This window comes from Elephas maximus, chromosome 3 (genome assembly GCF_024166365.1).
Source record: "Elephas maximus indicus isolate mEleMax1 chromosome 3, mEleMax1 primary haplotype, whole genome shotgun sequence".
Taxonomy (NCBI): Eukaryota; Metazoa; Chordata; class Mammalia; order Proboscidea; family Elephantidae; genus Elephas; species Elephas maximus.
In genome coordinates, this window is record NC_064821.1 from 198,528,648 (window position 1) to 198,544,013 (window position 15,366).

Here is a 15,366-nt window from a genome sequence, read left to right on the forward strand (position 1 = left end):
GTAGACAGCATATTGATGGGTTCTTTTTTTTTTTTCAACCCATTCTGTCACTCTCTGTCTCTTTATGGGTGCATTTAAGCCATTTACGTTCAGTATTATGTTCAGTATGATTATTGATAGGTGTGAGTTTATTGCTGTCATTTTGTAGTCCTTTTTTTGTGGTGTTCATGTTTTCTTTGTTCCTCTCAGTCTTCTGTACTGAATTCCTTTTGTTTGTGGATTTTTGTTTTATTTCTTTCATTTTTGTGGCTTTTGTGTTTACTGAGACTTTATGATTTTCTTCTTTATTTTGCTAAGTAGGTTTGTTAACTTTCTTTGTGATTACCTTGAAATTTACCCCTGTATTCCTAATTTTAAACCAGTCTTTTATTACTTGATAATGCCTTGGCTTCCTCTCCATTTGAAAGTTCTATAGCTACACTGTTTATTCCCTCTTTTATTGTTCTGATGTCGTTATCATTTACAGATTGACCTCTCTGGTTCCATGTTGTAAATTTTTTAGCTTTGTTTTATCACTGAGAGTTCATTACCTAGATTGGTATCTGGCTGATGCTGTCTTATGTGCTAGGTGTGTCTGATGTTGTTGGTTCTCTAACTGAAGGACTCCCTTTAATAATTCTTGTAAGTTTGTTTTGGTGTATACATAGTCCCTTAATTTCTGTTTATCTGGAAATGTCCTAATTTCACCATCATATTTAAGTGAGAGTTTTGCAGGATATATTATTCTCAATTGGCAGTTTTTTTCTTTAAAGGTTTAATATGTATTATCCCATTGCCTTCTTGCCTGCATGATTTCTGCCACGTTTTCAGAGCTTGGTCTTATTATTTCCCTTCTGTATGTGACTTTTCATTTTTCTTGAGCTGCTCTCAGGATTCTCTCTTTGGCTTTAATTTTGGCCAGTGTGATTATCATATGTTTTGGTGTTTTTCTTTTGGGGTCTACCCTATATGGGGTTTGTTGAACTTCTTGGATGGTTGGCTTTTCATCTTTCATGATATTAGGGAAGTCTTCTGTCAGCGAATCTTCAATAGTCCTCTATGTTTTCTCCCCTTGTTCTGGAACTCTGATCACACACAAATTTTTGCTTTTGATTTTATCCCACATCATTCTCAGGGTTTCTTTATTTTTCTTTATTCTTTTCTCTGATTTTTCCTCAAAGTGGTAGCCAAAGTTTTGTCTTCAATTTCTCTGATCCTGTCTTCCACTGTTTCAGATTTGCTACTAAAACCTTCTATTGTACTGTCCATTTCTGAAATCTTGTTACCTTTTGAATTTCTAATTGCTATTTTTGTATGCTTTCTATTTGTTTATTTATTTTGATATTTTGCTCCTGTATTATTTTCCTGATTTCTTCCATTGTTTTGTCTGCCTTTTCCATGATTTTGTCTATTTTTTCCTTATTTTTTGTCTGCATTTTCCTTCATCTGTTGGAGAAATCTGAATGTTAGAGTTTTGAATTCCCTATCAGGTAGTTCCAGTGCATTTTCCCTAGCAGAAGGTCAACTGGTGTTCTAGTTTGGTCACTTTCCTCTCCTGTTTTTTTTAAATATGTTTTGATATTGTCTGCTGTCTCTGGGACATTCAGGAATTATTTTCATTTATTGATTGTAGATTTGGTTGTTTCATTCTGCTTTTTGTTTTATTTGGTTATGTCTGGGCAGGCTGGCTGGGTGTGTTTTGTTGCTTGCTTGCCTGTGGGCAACGGCAATCACTCAGCTGTGGTGCAGGAGGACAAGTCCAGCAGAGGTGGAGGGGTGGGGATGGGTAATTTGCAACAAAAACTGGGGGCAACAAGGCGGGGCTGGGGTGCAGTGTAGGGCAGGGTCTGGGGGACCACATCAGTACCGCTTGGGGGTGTAGCACTCAATGCATGGTGCAGATAGGCAGGAGGGAAAGGAGAGGATGTGATGTACAGAGCTAAGTGGGTGGGTGAGAGAAGAGATAGAAACAAAAGCAAAAAAAAAGTAAAAAGCAAAGTCAAAAATGAATAAACAAACAGAAAGAAGTAAGTAAATAAAATGGCAATGCAGTAGGATTTGGCAGGGGGATGGGACAGACCTGGTGAGGCCTAGTGCTGCTGGCTCTCTAGCTGAGCACTGTGGCTCTGCCAGTCGAGAAGTGGCATGAGTGGTGCATGGGGCTAGGTGGGCAGAAGAAAGGAAAGGAAAGAGGGAAAACCACCAATCAAACAAACAAATAATAAAGAAAATAAATAAACACAAGTACAAAATATGGCGGTGGCAGAGCCAGTCATTGGAGACAGAGTGGACTTGGGGTGGTGGGGAGCTGATGTCTGTCTTGCCAGGTGGCACAGCACAGTCCATTAGGAAGTGGCGGAGGCAGTACAGGACCTAGGTGGGAAGGAAAAGGAATAGAAGAAGGGGGAAGGTAAAGAAAAATTTAAAAAATATGGCACTGAGGGAGCCAGCCTGCAGGGGGGCACAGACCTGGGGAGGCTGTGTGCCAGAGGCTCTCTAGCCAAGCAGTACAGCACAGACCACGAAGAAGTTGTGGGCAGTGCAGGGGTTTGGGTGGTTGGGAGAAAGGAAAGGAAGGAAGGGAGAGAGAAGAAACAATAATTAAAACAACAAAATAAATACACTGACACTGTGGGAGCTGACCAGTGACGGCAGCACAGACCCTGGGAGGTCTCGTCCAGAGACTCTCCAGCTCAGCTGTCTATGGCCCCTACAGAAGAGGTGGGAGCAGTGCACAGGGCTCGGTGAGAAAGAGAAAGGAAAAGAAGGAAAGGAGAGAGAGAAACAGAAAAAAGAAGGGAAAAAAAAAAGAACAAAGCATACAAACCAAAAAATCATAGCTTGTCAAGAAGGGGAGGGGATGGCACACAGGGCTAGCTGAGGGAGACAAAAGAAAGGAAGGAAGGGAGAGAGAGAGAAGCAACAAAAAAAGCTCCCTCAAAAAAATAAAAAAACAAACAAAAATACAAACCAAAAAACAAACGAACAAAAAAGAAAATGGTGCTGAAGGGGCCAGCCAGTGAAGGTGGGGCTGACCTGGCAGCAGTGAGCTAGTGTCTGTCTGGGCGAGCAACTGTGGCCTGTTAGAAAGTGGCAGAGGCCTCGTAGAGGGAAGGAGGATGATGGGTGGGAAAGCTGTATCCCTGGTTAGCAGGTGCACTGTTTCCCGTTGGGAGCTCTGTGAAGTTGCCTTCCCATACTCCCTATCCACAGTCCTTGGTGACTAAGGTCCAAGATGGTGAATTCAGGTGGCAGAGGGCTGGTAACTCTTGGGCCAAGTGAACATGACTGTTGGCAAGCGGTGGACGCCTTAGAGAGGGAAGAAGGGTAGTGGTGGGAAAGCATGTATCCCTGGTTACCAGGTGCTCTGTCTCCTGTTGGGAACTCTGTGAAGTTGCCTTCTCATACCCCCTGCCTGCATTCTTTCGTGGCTGTAGTCCAAGATGGTGATTCCAGCCACATTAGCTGGTAGGGAAACTCCACTCAGTAGCTCTTTGCATTCCCTGTTCTCTGTCAGTTTCTTATTCCATTTGGTGCTTGACTGAGTTCTTTATTCCTTCATTTGATACTTAGGGTTCCAGAATTGACGTTTGAATCATTTTACTTAGTTTTTCAGGTCTTTGCTGCGGAGGGACAGTCTATAGCGCCATGTTGGCTCCATCTCTCCAAGAGATGAATCTTGATCAAAAGGGTAAAAATTGTGGAACAGAACTTCAAATTTTTATTGGAAACCAGACTTACTGAATACATTGAGACAGAAGGAATCCCCAAATCTATTGCCTGGAAATAACTTTTAAGCTGTGAACCAAAACTATCCCATTAAGTCATCTTTAAATTAAGCAACAGTTTAGCTCAGTAAATAATGTTTGCCTTGAGCACTGTGCCCTTTTAAAGAATTTCCTATCTGGAAAAAAAAAAAAAAAAACACCTGATGCCGTAGACCTGATTCCAAGTCATAGTGACCCTATAGGACAGAGAACTGCCCCTTAACAGTTTCCAAGGAGCAGCTGGTGGATTCAAACTGCTGACCTTTTGGCTGGCAGCTGAGCTCTTAACCACTGTGCTACCAGGGCTCCATAAAGAATTACCTATAGAAGGTCAAAATGACAACAGGAACTCTAAAGCACAGATGAGAACTTTAAGGGGCAGAGAGGCTAAGCTAACGCTAGTGAAGCAATATGGGCAGAGACAGGATGGTGACACAATGTGAAGCACGTAAGCATGGTCAATAAACTGTACATGTAAACACTGTTGAATGAGTGTATGTTTTGCTGTGTATATTTTCACCCCCTCCAAAAAAATTAGTGGTTTATAAAACCAAAGTGGTAAAGATGAGCCATGAGATCAGTAGAAATTATTTTGAAATTGAGAAGGAAATTGTACCAAAAATTTTCGGGTTCTACCAAAAGGTAATTCATTAAAAGGAACAGGGAAATTTTGAATAGTATAAATAGGCACTTAGATTATTTGATAATTATTATAAACATCAATATTAATATAATTAGAGGAACAAAATCGTATGAACACATTGGCTAAATATTAAATTTCTTGTTGATTTGACATAAAACATTGTTCTTACGAAGGCTGTGTAAAACTCATAATAAACCAAAAAAACCAAAACTATTGCCATCGAGTCGATTCTGACTCACAGAGACCCTTTAGGACCAAGTAGAACTGTCCCACAGGGTTTCCAAGGAGCTGCTGGTGGATTGAACCGCCAACCTTTTGGTTAGCAGCCGAGCTATTAACCACTACACCATCAGGGCCCCAAAACTCATACACTAAAATGAGGTCCTAAGACAAAGTGGTTAATGAGTTCCATCAACTCAAAAAACATTTACGATTAGTTACTGAACAACGCCCAGAAATCCTACGACTCATATAAGAAAGAAATGCAACATAGATTCTCCCAAATTTGACAACAATCATAAAAACTGACATGATTTTACCAATAGCAAGCTGTAAAAATCATAAAAACATGATTTTACCAATGGCAAGCTATAAAAATCATAAAAAGTAACATGATTTTACTAATAGCGAGTTGTAAAATAAAGGAAACTTTCTACTATATCAGTAATAATAACAAAAGCATGGATCGATTCATGCCGGAGAGTAGGCTGAATTATCTTTCCACTCTCTCTACAGAAAATAGTATAAAATCGTTGTCCTATGAAAAGACAATCAAGAATGTGCAGCCAAAAAACCTAGGGGTAAAAAAAAAAAAAAAAATTATTTGAGGCAGTTAATTCAGATAAACATGATGTTATTTTTCTAGCTATTATGATGTTTCTGGTATTTGCCAGTGGTTTTTAAATTTTATAATTTCTGATTTATTTTGTTATTCTAGATAAATCTTTACTTTTGTAACTAATTTTGTATTATTTGTCGTAAACGGAGCCTCCAAATGGTAGAAGCTTCGAGCCTGCCAAAACCAGTTTTCACCCCCTGATAAGTAGGGAGGCGACCTTTCCTTTGGAGGCAAAATTTGGCTCAAAATCACAGCCATATCCGGTGGGGCCTGTGGGACACTCTTCCTCCCATTTCCCAGCCTCACCTAAACTCTGCCCACCCCTCCTTTCCCTGTGCGCTTCCACCTTTTCCCTGTGCCTTTCCTTATTGTCCTCTGGTTTCTACTTGCATTGCTCCTACCTTGATCCCCAACTCTCATTTCACTCTCCTGCTTTGCTTTGTCCAGTTTTCAACCCGCTCTCACTGCCCAGCGAGCCAAGGGGTGAGAGCAACAGCTCAGAGGCTAAAGATGCCTGAGGAAGAGGGCAGGTCCCGGGCCTCTATCCAGCCACTAGCCCCACCTCCGGCTGCCTGACCCTTCCTACCAAGTCTCCACTTCAGGCGAAGTCTGGGAATGATCCCTGCCTTGCTGGCCCAGGACCAGGGGCCCAGAGCCAGGAGAGGTGCTGGGAGCCAAGGAGCCGAGAGGGGAGCCCAGCAATCCTGGGCTGGACTCGGTCGCGGCACCTCCGCCCTCCCCACCCCCGCCCTACGCTTGGCCTTGGAGCCTTCCTGGGTGCCTGGTCAGGCAGGCGCCAACCCTTACCCCGACGAACCCCTGCAATGCTCTCCACAATCGCTGGGGACCAAGGGATAGGAATTTTAACTCTGATGAATAAGCACATTTAAGTGGGAGGAGCTTGGGAGACAAGGCCCAGAGGAGTCGTTGGGTTAAAATGAGAAGTCTGGCCTCGCACTTGAGCTTGTCTCCTGTCTGAAGCACAATGAGAAGGGAAACTGGCTTGCTCCAGCCGGTCTGCTCTCACTCTCTCCTAATGCTTTTAAGAGTCTGCACTTCCCAGCACAGGAATCGGTGTGCTGAGGATGGCTGCTGGGTGTGAAAAAGTGAAAGGGGGTGAGAGAGAAAGCAGGGCCAGGTTTAGAATTAGAAGGGGTCTCCACATTCCTGGGGAGGAGTTTGTGGTTAAGTGTGTGTAGCTCTTCGTCAGTGAGGGTCTGTTTCTCTCATGCTGTCCTGAAGTCCTTGTCTGCACCCATCCTGGCAGTTCTCTGGGAAGGGCCCTACCTCTGGACCTGCCCCCATTGCCCCACATGGCTCTGCTCCTGAAGGGAATTCTGGGATGCCCCTTTGCCTCTCAATAAAGCACCGTGTAGTTTAGACTTGGTCCATCATCTTACCTTCATCTAGGACAGCCTGCAAGAAGCTATCCTGTGATCTGTGTTCCCTGAGGTGGCACATCGCAGAAAAAGCAGTGACTGATTTTGGAGCCAGACCCCGTAGGGTTTGACCCCTGACTCTGCTACTTACAGTTTAGGGATTTGGGACAACTTGCCTAACCAGCTGGTGATGGGGTAATAGCCCTAAAGAGAGGTGTTGCAAAGATAAGACCAGGCTCAACAATCAATTTGCACAGTGCCTGTCTCTTTCCTTCCCTTTTCCTTCTCCTGAGGAGAGGGGGATATGGGGTTGGGTCTTTGTCCGCAGTGTAGTATAAACAAGTTCAGGAATCAGACCATAAATCCTTTAAGCTGCTCCTATGCCTGACAGGCTATCTCACTATCCCCCGGCTTCCTGGAATACTTGAACTCTCCAAACTGCCTTAAATTCTTGCTAAAACAAAATAGGGTTTAAAACATAAATAAATACTTAAATGCGTGAATTATTTTACTCAAACTATTTGCTGCTTTCCCTCTTTCTCTTTCCCATCTGTGAGGCCTTCAGGCTTTCCTGCTACAGCCTGAGAGAGAACTCACACAGACTCAGCATGGGGGGTGGGGTGGGGCGAGGTGAGAGTCCCAGGGAAAGAATAGGGTAGATTGGAATTATGAGGGGACCAGTAGTAGGACGAGAAGAGGGAGGGCCTAGGGCGGGAGTGGACTGGGGACTCCTGGGAGGTGTCGTTGGAGTCTCTGGGTCCAGAGAGGGTAGGGAGGGAAGGAGTGGGCGCTGCAGTGCAGAAGACACAGGGTAGAAGGGTACAGTGATATTGGTAAGCCCACCACCACCCCCAGGGAGATTGGCAATGAATGAGGAGCTGAAATGCCTGGGTAATGACAGAGAAGAACCTCATGCTGGTCACCATCTCCCCCTCCCCCCACATTCCTGCTGGGCAAAAATCATCCAGGCCACAGAGAAAGATATTAACAATTCTGTAGCCTCCCAGCCTTCTTCAAAGCCACATCTCCACCCTTCTGCCCCAGGTCTTCGGGCCAGCGGTTGCCTGGACACGCCTCCATATGCCTGGCACCAGCTTCACCTCCTACGTGACCAGCACGGGCCCTGGTCTGGGTGGCGGATGCTGAGATAAGGCCAAGAAGGGGAAAACCGCCAAAGTCAGGAAGTTACACAGCATGGTTCCCCTGGCAACCCAGCCACAGTCCCCAAACAGTGCAGGGTGGGGGGCAGGGACAGCTCCTGTTCCCGGGCAGACACTCCTTCACCAGAGAAGGCCTTGGGCCAGGGACCTCCCAGGCCTCAATTTTCTCATTGGAGAAGCTTTTCTTCATGAACCTAGGGCAGTGCTGAGTAAGAAATATGGGTGCAGCTTGTTTAATGTGCAAATTTAAGAGGCCACCCCTGCACCACCACCGTAGACCGTCAGTCCAGGTCTAACAGGAATCTGCATTTCTGGCACGCATCCTAGGCAATTCCAGTGCCTCCAGTCTGAGGACTTCACTTAGAGAATCAAATAAGTTCCAAGAACTTGGGACTCCTTACTGCAGAGTTGAGGGGAGATGCAAGATGAGGCCTGGGGCACCCTAGACTATCCCATGTCCACTGTAGTCCACCGCCAACCCCATCGCCAGAGGTCATTGAATTTGAGTGACCAGCAATCAAGACACCTGGATTCTAGTGCATGCAGAACCAGCTAAAATCTGTGAACCCTAACTGTGTTCCTGTGCCAGGCACTGTCTGTTCTGAGACCCATGGACCATACAAAGATAAATAAGGCATGTCGTCTACTCTCAAGAACCCTGGGACCTTGGGCAATTTGCTTAACATCTGCAGGCCTCGGTTCTATCTTTCCTCCAAAGAAGGGTGCAATAATAATAATCCTTATCAAGAGGTGACATGTCTCCTTAGAATTAATAAATATTCAAGTGCCTGGTAATTGCAACTCTCAGGTGTTGTTCTTGTAGTTCTGGTAGCTTTTATTGCTCGAGCTAGAAGTTGAGCTGTCTAAGGGGCTTCCAAAAGGTCAGGGAGCCTTGAAGACAGAAACTTCAGGGAGCAGGAGCCATTGGTTCCCTTCTGCAGCTGCCAGAGCTCTGCTTGCCACGGAGAGCTGGCTTCAAGCTGAACTTCCTGCACCTCTTCTCCGGGCCTGACCTCTCACTTCCTCCTCTGCAGCCCTGGCCTCCGCCCACCTGCAGAAAAGCCACAGCTCTCTCGGGCTGCAGGCTGAGCCCTTCCCCAAAGGAGCCTCATGATAGGGGAAGCAATTAATTAGCATGGATTTCTGTGGTCAGGGAAGAAAGGCCTGGTAATCTACCTCCGAAAAATCAGTCTTTGAAAACCCTGTGGAGCACAATTCTACTCTGATACACAGGGGGTTGCCATGAGTTCCCATCAACTCGACCGTAACTGGTTTGGTTTGATTTTGGTTCTGTTGTCATAAAGTTAAATCCCAGTTCTTCCACTACCTGGGATGTTCAGCAATTTATTTTGCTCTCTCAGCCTCTCCATTCTTATAAGCTAAATGGGAAAGGATGGCATTCTGTGATGGTTTCAAGCTCCTTCTCTTGGATTCCCTATCTCAGTGACAGACACTCCCATTTGCTTAGTTGCTGAAGCTTGTCATTCTTGAGCCCTCTCTCTCTTCTTCACTCTCCACAGTCAGCGTGAAAGTAATAAACGACTTTGAAATTCATCCCCACTGTTCCACCCTTAATCCAGGCCACTATCCCTTTATCGTGGACTACTGCAGCAGCCTCTAGTCTGCCTCTCTCAGTCATCCCTCAAACCTCTTCATTCCTCTGCTTTAAATCCCCTACTGGCTCCCCACGCTTCAATGAAATGTTCAAAATTGTTTACTGGACTTTGAGTCCTGTTTGATGATTTGGCCTCGACTTCCCTGTTCAGTCGTATTTCTCAGCACCCTACCCCTCATTCCTCTATGCACGCACATTCTACAGCCCTGACGTTCTGCATATTCTCACTTCTGCCCTGTGCTCGTGTCACCCAGCCCAGGACCCTCTCCTCCTCACCACCACTAACCTCCCCCCGACCCCATGCTTCCAATTATCCTTAAACCCTCAGTTCAGACATCGCCATCGTCCAGATGCCTTCACTGATGTCCCTCCCCATAAAACTGGGTAGGTGCCTGTCATGGATTGAACTACGTCCCCCCAAAAATGTATCAACTTTGTTAGGCCATGAGTCCCACAATTGTGTGGTTGTTCTCTATTTTGTGATTGTAATTTTATGTTAGAGGGGATTAGGGTGGGATTGTAACACTCTTACCAGGTTACATCCCTGATCCAATGTAAAGGAGAGCTTCCCTGGGTGCGGCCTGCACTACCTTTTATCTTACAAGAGATAAAAGGAAATGGAAGCAAGCAGAGAGTTGAGAACCTCATACCACCAAGAAAGCAGTACCAGGAGCAGAGCGCGTCCTTCGGACCTGAGGTTCCTGTGCTGAGATGCTCCCAGACCAAGGGAAGACTCGTGTATCACAAGGACCTTCCCCCAGAGCCGACAGAGAGAGAAAGCCTTCCCCTGGAGCTGACACCCTGAATGTAGCCTACTAGCCTGTGAGAGAATAAATTTCTCTTTGTTAAAGCCATCCACTTCTGGTATTACTGTTATTGCCGTTACAGCAGCACTAAATAAGACAGTGCCCCTCCTGTGGGTTCTCATAGCTTCTAGAGGACTTCCCCTATCCTGCTACATGCCACAGGAGTCCCTGGGTGGTGCGTATGGTTAAAGCACTCGGCTGCTAACTGAAAGGTTGGAGGTTCAAGTCCTCCCAGAGACACTCCAGAAGAAAAGCCTGGTGATCCACTTCTAAAAATTAGCCACTGAAAACTCCATGGACCCTGAAACTATTACCCTGAGATAATTTTTAAACCTTAAACCAAAAATATCCACTGAATCCTGGACAGAGTGGCCCAAAAATTAAGAATAAAATTCAAATTCTCAAAAAAAAAAAAGGAGACCAGACTTGCTGGTCTAACAGAGACTGGAGAAACCCAGAGAGTATGGCCCCTGGACACCCTTATAACTCAGTACTGAAGTCACTCCCAAGGTTCACCCACCCTTCAGTCTAAAGGACAAACAATAACACACGTGAGGAACGTGCTTCATAGTTCAATCATGTATACGAGACTAACAGGCACGCCAGCCCAAAAGCAAAGACAACAAGGCAGGAAGGGACAGGAAAACTGGACCATGGTAATTCAGGAAGCCAGTGGTACATGTTTTGAAGAACTCACGAAGTTCTCGCTGCCCAGGATGACTTCCCAAGTGGTGGCTGGTGCTGATACCAGGCTACATATCTTAAAAAAAACATATCTTAGGCATCCTTTAACCTGCCCTTCTCCAGGCACTGCTTGGAAACTCTATGGGGCAGTTCTGCTCTGTCCTATAGGGTCGCTATGAGTCGGAATTGACTCGACGGCAGTGGGTTTATAGGACTATGCAGAGCCCTGGTAACACAGTGATTAGGAGGTACAGCTGCTAACCAAAAGGTTGGCAGTTCAAATCTACTACTGCACCTTGGAAGCCCTATGGGACAGTTCTACTCTGTCCTATAGGCTCACTGAGAGTTAGAATCAACTGATTTTGGTTTGCTTTTTGGTTACAGGACTATGCATGCTTTGAGCAAAGGGATCGTGTCTTAACACTGTTTTACACTACCCCCCCCAATAAGATCCGACATAGAGTAGAATCTCAGGAATGAACAAACGGGTGTGTGTATGTGTGCGCCCAGCCTGAAGTGCCTATTTCCACCTTAAGATGAGATTTGTCCTTTTATTGAAGATGGTCCTCCTGAACCTTAAGAGATCCCATAAACTAATTACCTTCATAGTCAAGAAGGTTGTTTTTCCTTGTCTAACCTAAATTTCTCTAGATGAAACTTCAGTGTGCTTCCTTCTAATCTACCTCCCTGGCCATGGGGACATTTCTTTGCAAGGAGGCAGTTATTAATTTACCTTTTAGCCTTCTCTTCAACAGATTTAATCCAGGCCTTTTATTGCTCCCTCTCTGGGGCCCTATAGTCCAACCCCATTTCTTGTTCTACCGCTCCTTGGGCCTTTTGCCAAACTCTCAAAGGCCTCCCTCAGCTGAAGAGGCAGGAATGGGACATATTGTTCTCCACGGAGCGGTGTACAAACACACAGATGCTTACACTCTCGCCTACACACACAAAACGCACGCTTCTCTGCACCCATAATTCCCAGCCCTTGGTAAACATGTACTCAGTCAGGCCTCCACACTGGGCCACAAACCCATTCCTCCTCTCCCACCCTCCACTCCCCAGAGCCCTAGTGTTGTAAATTCTCACACACCTGTATACACACTCACTCTCAGATGAATAGACCTACAACATTTATGCTTTTTACCCACGGGCGAGCCAAACTGGGTGGAGCTTCTGAACCCCTTTTCCTTCTCCTATTCCTCCTCTTCCTTCTCCTCCTCTCTCCTGTCCTTCCCCAACTCTCCTTTCCATTGGCTACCAACGGCCAGGTCTGTTTTCTGTCCACCTCCACAGTGATTTTCCACTTCAAGGCTGAAGGCAAAGAGTAAATGAATCAAAGTTGGCTCCTACCTTTTTTTTCCTGCCCTCCTCCCATTCTTTCTTCGCAAATTCTCAATTCTCCTTCCATTTGCCCAGAGCACACACTGCTCTCCTTCCCCTTCCCAACCTCCACCCTTCTGGCTATAGGCAGCACACCTTCTAAGTGTGTGTGTGTGTGTGTGTGTGTGTGTGTTTTTAACCTTTTGGAAATGAACAATAGGGAAGCTGAACTAGGAGCTGGATTTCATCACAGATCCAGTAATAAGCTGGGTTCCTGGGACACCAGGCTGCCTGGGCACCGTGTTACCAGACCAGGGGGTTCAGGAACATGAGGGTAGTATAATATTCATTCCTTCGCTCATTCAGCAAATATTTATCTGGCACCTACAACAATATCAGACACTATTCTGCTTGAACAAAACCAACAAAAGTCCTGCCCTTGCATAGTGTACATTCTCTGGGTGGAGACAGAAAATATACAAATAAGTACAATACACTAGGTATCCAGTGGTGATAAAAGAAAGCAGGGAAGGAAGGTAAGGCAACGTCTAGGTGCAGGGAATACAATTTTAAATAGGGTGGTCAGAGAAGGACTTGCTTGGAAGATGATATTTGGATAAAGACTTGGAGCCCTGGTTAAGACCTAGGCTGCTAACCAAAAGGCCGGCTGTTTGAATGGAGCACATCCCGTGGAGATCTGGAAGGAGAGAGTTTCAGGCAGCAGGCGCAGTCCTGCCAGTGCAGAGCGTTAGGAACAGCAAGGTAGAGAGCCACAGAGAACAGCCTGTTAGGAGAAGGTACTAGAAGGGGAGCTACACAGAGAAGCTCTTCCTTTGGGCTCAGGGCCTGAAGAAGTACCAGAAAGATGAGGGAGGCCAAGTTAGGGATGAAACTGTGACTTCAAATGGGACAAAATGAAAAAAAAAAAAGAAAGAAAGATATTTTGAGGTATCAATGGAAATCAGTTCCAAAGGAAGGAAGCTGAACCTATAGTGAGGGACTAAGGGGAGACACCAAGATTCCTAACAGAGATTCTTGGCAAGGGGCAGCTGGCTGCAGCCAGAAGGAGGCCAGCCCCACGGCGCCAAGGCTTCTCTCAAATCCAGTAGGTGTTTGATCTGGTGGAAAGTTATTTCAGGGAATGGAGGATAGGCCAGCTCCAGCCATCTTCGGGTGGTGGTGAAGGGTTGTGGCATTGCCAGGCATCATCTCTCTTCTCTGTCCCAGCCCAATGTCCACGCACTTCCGTTATCCCCACACTTTCACTTCTTGAGGACTTACTATGGTTTTGAAATACTCACGGCAGCCCCAGGGGGAATTACCTCTAGTTTACCTAGGAGGAGGAATCCCCCCTCTTTCGTCCTGCCAGTCCCTCTACAGCTCTACTTCTTGCTGAGCCTGGACCAGCACAGGTTCAGCCAGGCTCACAGCCTGGTAGATGTGAGCTCAAATCTCTGCTCCTCCACCTACTCCCTGTGTCCTTGGGCAGTTACCTGCCCTTTCTGGGACCCAGTGTCTTCATCTGGAGACAAAATGGGGAAAATAATCGAGTCATGGCCACCTCTTGGGCTACTGTGGGGATCTAACGGGAGAATGCAGTGGTTGTCTTGGCACCTTGATATGCTGTGTCTCAGAAAGTGCTGAGGTGTGTGGCCAATAATTTGCAGCTATTAAAAGTTAATTTAGGGAAGGTCGCAAATGGTTTACTTTTTAGTACAAATATCAGTGGATTCAATGTGTTCTCTGCAATGACATCATTCTCACTCACTTGCCTTCCACGTAGCCTTCCTAAATGGAAGATAAAGGGTCCTAGTGACAGCTAATCCTATGGGAATTTGCACACAAGCTGCTGCCTGTCTTATCTGTGCCACAGCCCATGGGAGTGCAGCAAGCCAGCAAATACCATCTCTCCTGCGGTGTTGCGGATAAGGCTGAGAGCCACTGAGCTGATGCTAACATAAAGCACTGGCATGGGGCCAGCACATAGTAGGTGCTTCTCGGCAGAGGGGAGTCATGTTAGGAAGGCGGGCATGTGGGGGTGAAGAGAATGAAAACTCTGGTTATAAACCACTGCATAATCCATCACCCTCAGGCCTGATTAGTAGCTTTCCCCTCCTAAGGAGACAGAAATGCCCTAAAGTAGAAAGGGAGAGGGATAATGGGGGCCAGGTCCCTGGGGCTGTCTGATGACAATAGTACCTGGTGTGGGAGGCTGGCCCAGGGTCCCTCAAGTTCTTGGGAAGGCACAGGGTCCGACTGCAAAGCAGTGGGTTAAAGGTGACACCAAAGACTGGAGGTTCAAGCCCACCTCAGTAGATAGGTCTGGAACCTACTTCCAAAAAACCAGCCATTGAAAACCCTATGGAGCACAGTTCTACTCTGACATGCATGGAGTCACCGTGAGTTGGAACTGACTCAATGGCAACCGGTTTTTGGTAGGGATTAGAAACTATGAGTGGAACATTTATGCTTGGGCCAAGGGGCTGGGGACAACTAACCCCCAAAGTGATTATCTTGTTCTGAGGCCACCCATTTAGAGGTGATGCTTAGCTGCTGGGCTCTCCCTGGTAGGCAGCCTCACAGGTGCCTGGAATCAGTCAACAAGGCTTCCTCTTTCCAGCCACCCCCACCAGCCCGCTCTTATTCATTCCCTGGCTGGCTTTCCAGCTCTTCCTCACAACAACCTCACCCTGGCCTTCAAGCTGGACTGGCCAGCTCCAACAGAGGTCACCTTGCCCCAGGCCTGCCTGAAGGGCCTCCCACCTGAAGAGGGCTGTACCTGCCAGGACTCAGGGCTGTGCCAACAGCTAGCCCAAGCCTCCCACAGCCGCTGAGAAGGTGCTCTGGCTGGCGGAAGGAGCCCAGCCAGAAGCTCTAGACAGGACTGCCCCACTTGAAATCCCCTGGGTAGTTGAGGCCCTCACCTCCTGGGGAAGCTGCTAACCTAACTCTGCATTATGGCCTCCAGCCCAAGGGTAGTTGTGAGGTCTTATCTCTTCTTGACCCCAACCTACCCTCCCCTACACCATGAGAAAGGATGGGGAGGAAACCTAAGAGGGGGTTAGCATTGCAACATTTCATCTCAAAGCCTGCATCCCCTGTACCATTCATTGGCCTTTTCCCAGCATTCCTCTCTTCCCCACAGTGAGTACAGTGGTGCCAGACACAGCCAGAG

The 15,366-nt window shown here is 46.5% G+C and overlaps 1 protein-coding gene across 3 annotated transcripts in view; it reads right to left on the bottom strand.

The window, feature by feature from the left end:
• CFAP45 (cilia and flagella associated protein 45) overlaps positions 1–15,275 on the bottom strand; it is a 60,351-nt gene extending 45,076 nt beyond the window's left edge. The window contains exon 1 of one of the 3 annotated variants that reach the window (XM_049880934.1): positions 12,222–15,275. The gene's annotated coding sequence lies outside the window, so the exon portion shown is untranslated. Of the gene's footprint in view, positions 1–5,628; positions 5,737–12,221 lie in introns of those variants that run through there. The other 2 variants (XM_049880932.1, XM_049880935.1) reach the window with 2 other exon arrangements.
• Between the last annotated feature and the right edge of the window lie 91 nt (positions 15,276–15,366).